This window comes from Rhagoletis pomonella, unplaced genomic scaffold, assembly GCF_013731165.1.
Source record: "Rhagoletis pomonella isolate Grant_MI unplaced genomic scaffold, Rhpom_1.0 Rhpom_scaffold_00008, whole genome shotgun sequence".
NCBI classification, from domain to species: domain Eukaryota; kingdom Metazoa; phylum Arthropoda; class Insecta; order Diptera; family Tephritidae; genus Rhagoletis; species Rhagoletis pomonella.
The window spans coordinates 25,315,455-25,324,315 of NW_023458562.1; the positions used below are offsets into that span (position 1 = coordinate 25,315,455).

General features: G+C 30.2%; 1 long non-coding RNA gene across 1 annotated transcript in view; it reads left to right on the forward strand.

The window, feature by feature from the left end:
* Positions 1 to 8,526, forward strand: part of LOC118744519 — an 11,333-nt gene extending 2,807 nt beyond the window's left edge. The window contains exon 3 of the long non-coding RNA XR_004993545.1: positions 8,429 to 8,526. This is a non-coding gene — a long non-coding RNA (uncharacterized LOC118744519). The remainder of the gene's footprint in view (positions 1 to 8,428) is intronic.
* The last annotated feature ends 335 nt before the right edge of the window (positions 8,527 to 8,861 follow it).

The following is an 8,861-nucleotide window of genomic DNA, read 5'->3' on the forward strand; positions in this document are numbered from 1 at the left end:
AAAAAAAAATCGCCGAAGCTGAAGTGGAAAAGTAGCAACAACCGAAACATATACATATTCTACACCACCTCACTCGAGCAGACGCAAATGGGGAAAAAAGCTTATTTGTGATATTTTTTCTTTCGGAAGACAATCCAACATCAAACACGCACACACACACACGTACTGTAACCCACAGAAAATATTCGTTGCACCGATCCACACATCATAGCTGCATATGAACATGAAACAATGATAACAAAAATTTTAGAAGCAAAATTGCAATGCATTCCAGCGTAGCCAAATTTTCCCGGTCTCTATTTTCTGTATTTCTACTTTTGTTGATTTTCGAATTTCATCAATCGATTATTGAATTTTGTTCGCGTAGTCCGCGCTCTAAAAAACCGCACACCTCTTCAGCTCACCCTGGTATTCTTTCAAAGCTGCATATTGGTTGCTCTATGGTGCCCCACAGCGAATGCCAATGTCAAAAACGAGAAGAAGATTATTCCTAATCTGTATGCTGCTGCTGTTGCTCGCTGCTCGCTATTGTGAATGTGGTGCAAGTTTTTATGTATTTGTCTATAGTAAGCATTTTATCTTTTTTTTGTCTTCTTTGTTTCAGTTTTGTTCTGGCACTGCCATTAAGATGAATGCTTTATGATTCTGGTTGGTTGAAAGTTTGATTGCTTGAAAAAGCTTATGTGGCTGCGGTGGAAGCGCAGTTGGGGGATGAGTATATATGTATATAAAACATACTTAAACATACGTACTCGCATATGTAAGCAAAGTCATGCTGTATACATATATACAATGTTGAAAAGAAACATTGATATTTTGCAAGGAATATATTTTTGGTCGAATGAAAGGAAAATTTGTGTGATATGGTCTGAACACAAAATGACGGATAATTTTTCCTATTAATTATTAGAAACTGATAAAATAATTAAATGATTCATGAGTTTTTAGATTACTTTCGGTAGTTTTTTAGAACTTGTAAAGCTTTTTTCAGGTATTTCCGGGAATTGTCTTTAATTATTCGGTGATTTTCGGGATCTTTGGGATATTTTAATCTTGACTTGGCTTTTTATGCATTTTTTATTCGTCCTAGAAAAATTAAAAAGAACGAGTTTGTTACCTCTTGCCAGAAGAGCTAAAATTTTATTCTTTACAAAAGATTTGTAAAGTGTATACTCGGTACAGTCTCCGATATAAGCAGTGCGCTTAGAAGTATGCAATGTATTTGCTGTAGGAAAGTTACGTAATTTCCCATTATTTCATACGCCTACTCAATGCATATATGAACTTCTGAAACGATTAAAAAAAACGCAAAAGTCGAAAATTTTCAAGATCTTCCTGAGTCTTTGCTAAAAGGCTTAGCAATTAACAAAGGCAAAATAACCACATACATATCCTAAATAGACCCTGCAGATGTTGAACATATTGTATTATTTGAAGTTGGATACCGGTCACTTTAACAAGAGACAATGGTACGCGTGTTGAGACAGGCAGGACTCTGTCCTAATCGACCGTTGTGTGCCTTTCTCTTATTTTCTGCCACCAAAAAAATATACATATATTCTTAAAAATATATTTATTTATTTTTAAAATTATTTTTATTTGCTTTATTTCCTTTTTTCTATATTAATTTAATTTTCTTTTATATACTATTCTTGAATTATTAGATTTAATTGTAAAGAGAAAAAAATATTATTTTATATTTCTATTTATTTATTATTTTCTTTTGTTTAGATTATATTTTATTAAAAAAAAACAATATTTTTTATAATTTTACTAAATTTATAAAATCGTATTTCATACATTTTTTTGTCATGTAAAAACCATTTTTCATTTTTGTTTTTTTAAAAATAATTTTCCTTTGGGTTTTAGATTTTATAGTTTTAAAAAGAAAAGTATATTTTTTATTTAATTTAATTTTTAGGATGTTATTTTTTGTTGTGTTTTTTTAAGTAAATTTTCTTTTAATTTTTATATTTTGTTTTAAAAATATATATATTTGATTTTGTGGTATCTATTATTTTCTTATATTTTGATTTAATTGTTTTCTTTTTCTAATTTAATTTTCTTCAATTTTTTGGATTTTACTTAAAAAAAAAATATACATATACTATATTTTGAAAAATATTTTTATTTATTTTTAAAAATATCTTCATATATTTTTGCATTATTTTCATTAATTTTCTTTTTCCTTTTTTCAATTTAAAATTCTTTTATTTATTAGTTTTTTTAATTTAAAAAGAAAAGTATATGAATATTTTTTAATTTAATTTTTAAAGAACTATATATTCCTAAAATGCGAACAGTATAACGCCAAGGCCTTCTCGTTATCGGATCATTCAATTAGTCTTTCGAAATCAACTATAAACTAGGATCCGCTTGAAAGCGGCGAAGGTGAAGAGGACCAGGGAATAGCCGCGAGTTAAAGAACTTCTCTATCACCAAACTAAGGGAACTACCTATCGAGTGTCAAAGAGACAGTAAATTTGAAAAAAAAATGCGAGAAATTTTATTTAATACACTGCCTTTAAATCCATAAGTAGTTACATTACAAGAAGCCTTGATTTGAAGGTATTAACTACTAGTAACAATAATTCCTTTACTGTATGACCAGCGCTATTCAAGAGATTGCAAATAGGAATCAATAAATGATTTATAAATATGAAAGCTAAGTCATGCGAAATGCTTAATCCTTGAGATCATAGCACCACATGCCCTTACATATGTACATACATATGTATATATGTAAGTGCATACCTATAAATACATATGTACATATGTCTGTACACAATTACATATCCATAAATACCAAACATAGTAGCGGAGCGCAAAATACAAACAAAAAAAATGCAAGTAATACAGAAATACAGTGAAATCGTAAACAACATTGGTGTTATGGTTGGATGAGCTAATCAAATACAACTGTACTGATACACTTACTTACACGTTTACGAGTATGTTCATCGTCAAATATAAAAGTTATAAATCGTTTGTTATTGTGCTATGTTTGATTGCTGTTCTTATATTGTTGAATGAATCATGATTTCATGTAAGTAGTTGCTACATGTGAAGTAACTGCTAACAGGTATTCTTTACAAGTTTGTATTGTAAAAACATATATGTACATATGTAGTGTGTTGCGGCAAGCAAAAACAGCAACGGAATGCAGTAAAAGGCCAAACTCAGTTCATACAGTTAGAATACAAAACAAAAACAACGAAAAATAAATCTTTTATAAAACGGAAAAAAGTATCCACATCTCAGTTGAAATTAAAAAACAAAAAAAGAATTATTACTTGCGATCGCTGAAAACATTACAAACTCCTAAGGGAAGAACAAGAAATGATACTCAGGAGGGCACAACGACTAAACCGGTTTGTTTCCAAACCAAACTTGACAAATGGCGACGGAAATTCGTTCCAAAGTACATTAATTTATTTCCAACTTAGTAGGAAAAATCGGCCAACACCAACGAAGAGAGCACAACTAAGTTCAATAGGTTAAACCTACCAACATTAACCGCGTTCGCTTCGCCAAATCCTATCGAGCGGCGGAACGAAGGAAATTAATGAGGTGCATACGATCAAACTCGCCAACTTTCATGTTTGCTAGCTAACTTTATTGTTGCTTTCAAATATAAATGGTTCGTAAATGCAGTAGAAGCGGCTATTATATTTATGTGCATGTGAAAGTTTGCGAGTGAGTGTGTGAGTAGTATGTTTGTTGCTGAATCACGCTAAAATGGAAGGACGTATTTCCATAAAATTTTCGTAAACACATAGGTTATAACCTGGATAAACATTTAGGAGATCTTTTAAAGTGAGTAGCCAAATTTTTGAAACTTAAAATCAATTAATAAATAAAATAAAATATTAAAATAGCGTAGAGGTCAAATGAAAGGGATTGTAAAACGATTATATTGAAAATATTTTTTTAGGAGGGTTGCCACCTGTTCAGAAAGTTCAATTCACTGTAATTCACAAGTTAAACAAAATATATTTTTAGTGTGGGTATCAAACAAGAGAAGTTTGAGCAAGTTTTATTTAAAAAAAAAAATTAAAGGGGCCACCTGTTTAGAAATTCGAAATGAATTCAATTAACAAGTTAAATAATCTATTTTAATGTGGCTATCAACCAAGAGAAGTTGAAGCAACGTTTTATTTAAGCTGTATGTATTTCGTAAATATTTTTGATGAGAGTTGCCACCAGTTTAGGAAATCTCCCACTAATAACATAAACATGAAAGGAATGCCGCTTGCTGAAAAGCTCAAACTCTACGAAATATGAATGTTAAACGAACGAGATTTAAAAAAGCTCAATTTCTGTTATATGTTTAACAGTATTGCAATCTATCTAAGAAGGCTAATTCAATTTTATTAATAAGTTGAATGAAATATTATAATATGGGTCGCAAACGAATGAGGTTTAAGAAGGGTTTATTAGGAAAATATTTTGAAGAGGTTTGCCACCTGTTTAAAAGTCAAATACAATTTTTTTATAAGTTAAATAACGTATTTAAATATAGATGCCAATCGAAATAGGTATAAGAAAGCAATATTTCGTATATACGTTAAAAAAGAGGCTTGCCACCTGTTAAAAAGCCAAATTAAGTTACATCAATAAGTAAAATGAAACATTACGAAATTATGTCACGTCAGACAAAAGATGTTTAAGAAGGCTTTATTTCGAAAATAATTTAAAAAGTGGTTGCCACCTGTTTAAAAGTCGAATCAAATTTCGTCGGTTATCATAACGAATTATTGGAATATTGATTTCAAAGAAAATAGGTTGCAAAATCTTTACTACGAAAACAGTTTAAAAAGGTTATCACTAGACATCGGAATTCTATGAAATTGCATATTTTTGCTTAGCATCCAAGAAATCTTGGACCAAGACAGAAACTCGTTGCATTTAAAGTGAGGAAGATTTATATTTGCCACCCATATCTATTGTGATACACATTTCAGCTCCACTTATTTCCCTAAATTCAAATTTAATTTGATTTTTTAACAGGTGGCAACCCTTCTGCCTGTAGTTGGCAAGTAAAGCCTTTTCAAACCATTTCGATTGATACCCATATTGTAATAATTCATTTCCCTTAATTGAATTTAATTGTTTAATAGGTGGCAACCCTTTACATTTTCTAACCTAGATATTTATGAACTCTCTACTCGCCGAGACTATCAGAGCGCGAAACCATAGAGTTTATTGGTGACAAACTTTAAGCTACTTTCTTTTATATTACATACATATGAACACACATTCATATGTATATAGAAAAGGTGTAGTCTAAAACATACTAAAAACTAATAGATGTACTAAATAAACAACAGGGTTTAAGCTGGATTTGTATATAAAATGACTATGCAGGAATTTGTTTTGATTTAATACAAAAGCCTGTTAACATAAGTATTGATTGCATATTATTTGCATATCTTTTTCATATTTTCTGCATATACAAATTTCATGGAATTCCGATGTCTAGTTATCACCTATTCAAAAAGCCAAATGCAAGTAAAGTAAATATTAGCTAAATGGAATATTTTTTACAAATAATTCCATTTAAAGCAAATTTCAATGTCATTTCTTTAAACAAAATTTTGTTTTATGTTATCTTCAATAACACTCCCACATATAAATTTTTCTAGCTAACTCTAAACTTTCTATTTTGCACTATTCTGCTGCATTTATTTGCTATTGTCATCATTATTAATTGAGCACACAAATGTACGTGTTGTTTAGCATTGACATTTGACAAGCTGCAGCTGCACGGTGAAATAGTGAAAACAAAAAGCGCTTTCTCGTTCAAAAACACCAACTGCTACAGCAAAAAAAAACAAAAAAAAAAACAACATCACTATAAGTTTTTAACAGCCTTGCCAATCAAAAATTTCGCTATGCACATGTTTTTTATTACTTCATTCCACTTTTTCCAACACTGAATAGTTGAGTAACGGGGATGTGCTGTGCTCATTTAGTTGCTCATACGCACTGACAATCTCACTGGCGATGACATGATGACATGATATTTAATGCAGAACAGCACACAGGTGTCCCTATGCATTTAAGCTCACATGTATGTACGTACCTATATGTGTATGTATGTGTTTGTAAATACATATGCAAGCATTGTAAGAATACACTTGCATAGCAAAAAGAAGAAAACTAAATACAACAATGAAACTGATACAAAATTAATGGCGAAAGGGTAATAACGCATGAAGTATGATTTGTTTACATTACGTGCACAGTGGCGGTCAAAAGTGGATGAATGGTGTTTCATTTTTAATACCTACAATAATTTTCAAGCCAAATTTTTTTTGGTATCTTTTTATAAAATTGTGGTTCATGCTTTAACAAAAACCATATAAATCACAATTTCAAACTTCATACAGAATTTAGAGAAATTCCTAAAATTTTTAGCTAAATTTCGAGCTTTTTAAGCAGAATTTTTATAAATTTTTTGGCTATGCAGTTAACAGGCTAACACAATTTTGGTGAAATAAGTGCAAGTTTTGAGCGGCTAAAAAATCGCATTGATTTTTAATATATATATATTTTTTGTTGACGGCGTTTTTTTTAAAAGAAAGCCAACGCCAGGTTTCCTAAATTTCTCTATTTGAAAAAAAAACATTAAAAAATTTTTGCTTGAAAAACATTGTATATATTAAAAACGAAGCAGCATTACTCCACTTTTGACCGCCACTGTTTGTGTCCTTATTTGCTTAGCTATTTATGTTTGAACATATGAAAGTATGTAAGCTAACTGGAAGCACTAAGCGCAAATTGAAGGGATCAAAAGTGTAAATCGCTGCATATCTTAGGGATAACAGTGGTACGTACGACATTTCGAATTTAGAAAACGAGAAAATATGATGACACGAATGATATGAACAAATAACTGTATCTAGTACAAATATTATGCAATATAAAGAAGATAAAACCATCTGAATTGGCTTAACTAGATCTGTCTTATACGTCACATGACAATTCCAAGTTATGTCATCAAATTTATATTATATATTAATAATTGCTAAAAACTCGAATTATATACTACATAAGTAACTAGTAAACTAACACGGCGTTGAAATATAGACTTTGGGTTTATTTTCATTGATGTTCATGCTTAAATGTTTCACTTACTAAATAATTTGAATTTAATTTTTAAACAGCTGACATACCGCTTCAAACATATCAAAAATAGTCTAAAGGTTCAAACTAGAGAGTACTTAATTGAAAATAACTTGTGTATAGTTTTATTAAGTTCGACTAAATCCTTCTTAAAACTCATTCGATTAACACCCATATTTTGATAAATATTTCAATTACCTAATTGCCTGAATTCAAGTTGAATTTGATTTTTTAAATAGGTGGCAACCCTCCTACATATACTTAAGAGGTAAAGCCCATTCAACCCATTTCGATTGATACCCATATGTAATAATTGATTTTACTTTTCAAATAATACGAATACAATTTTTGTAAAGATGGCAAGCATAGTTGCTCAAATAAGGCATTGATTATCTGCATGATTTTTTTTTTATGCACAGCCAAGCTTCACATGAAATCACGAAAAATTAATGGCAAATAATAATGCCAGATTTCCACTAGGCATTAAATTACACACATTTAAATTATAAATTTGCGAATACAAAAATATCCGGGCTATTACGTCAAGTCACATATTCAATAAGTTTAAAAGTAAAAAATGTTTTTATATGCATGCCTAGTGCAAACCCGGCATCAGGCAAATTTTTAAAATTTTTTTTTTTTACTATCACTGCACTACGCTACTCGTGGTGCCGCATAGTGCTTTTTGATAACCATTTCGTGCCCATAATTTAAAAATTAGTATATTTACATGAATTCAGGTTTACAGGGGTTTTTGAGGTCGCTGAATTTGAATATGAAGTCAAAATAAAAGAACACTAATATGGCCGATCAAATATGGCGCCTAAAATCTTAAAAACAATAATTTTGTTAAAAATAATAATAAGAATGGCTTATATTTATATTATTTAAGAGTTATTGGGGTCTGTAAATTTGAATCTGAAATCAAGCTAACTAAAAACGAAATGGCCGATCCAATACGGCGCCTAAAATTAAAAGAAATTTGTTGAATTTGAAAAATATGAAATTTAGTTATATTTGAGTTTTTTAAGTTTGTATTTAAAATTCTTAAGAAAAAGCTATCGAATTATAAGATAATTACGTTTACGTGTATCTTACACGAAATTGGTTGCAAAAAATTAATTTAAAAAAATCATCTTCAAAAAAACATTTAATATTGTATGGTACAAAATCGTATCTTAAACAAAAGGTCGGACACGGTCGGATGCAATATGTAGTATTATAATTTAAAACACAATTATCTTGAAATAAACAAATTTTTATAACTTTTTACTTTAGCATTACATTTTTTACTTTTCAGAGCGCTGCGTCAACTAACACTTTCACACTGATCATAGGAACAGATCGTCTTGGATATATTTGAATAGCTGAAACATTATTTTAGCCAACGCAAGATAATAAAACACCAAAATCGATAATTTATAATAATTTATGGGCACGAATTGGGGGCATTCATAACAGCGAAATAGCCGATCGCTCTACTCAGAAACGGGCTGGCCCTGAGTATATCAGCGGTAGTAGAGATTATTGAACCTCTGATATATATAAAGAGCTGCAACTTTATGATTATGTATATAAAGAGCTGCACATTTTCGCACAGACAAAATGTGGCAAACGGCTGGTGGAAAATTTTAAAATCTTCTAGAGTCTTTAGAAGTTTATGGCACTAAAAGGACTTCTTAAAAATTCGCAAGCTACTGGGCTTTGGGTGTTCATGTCGCAAGACTAGCACT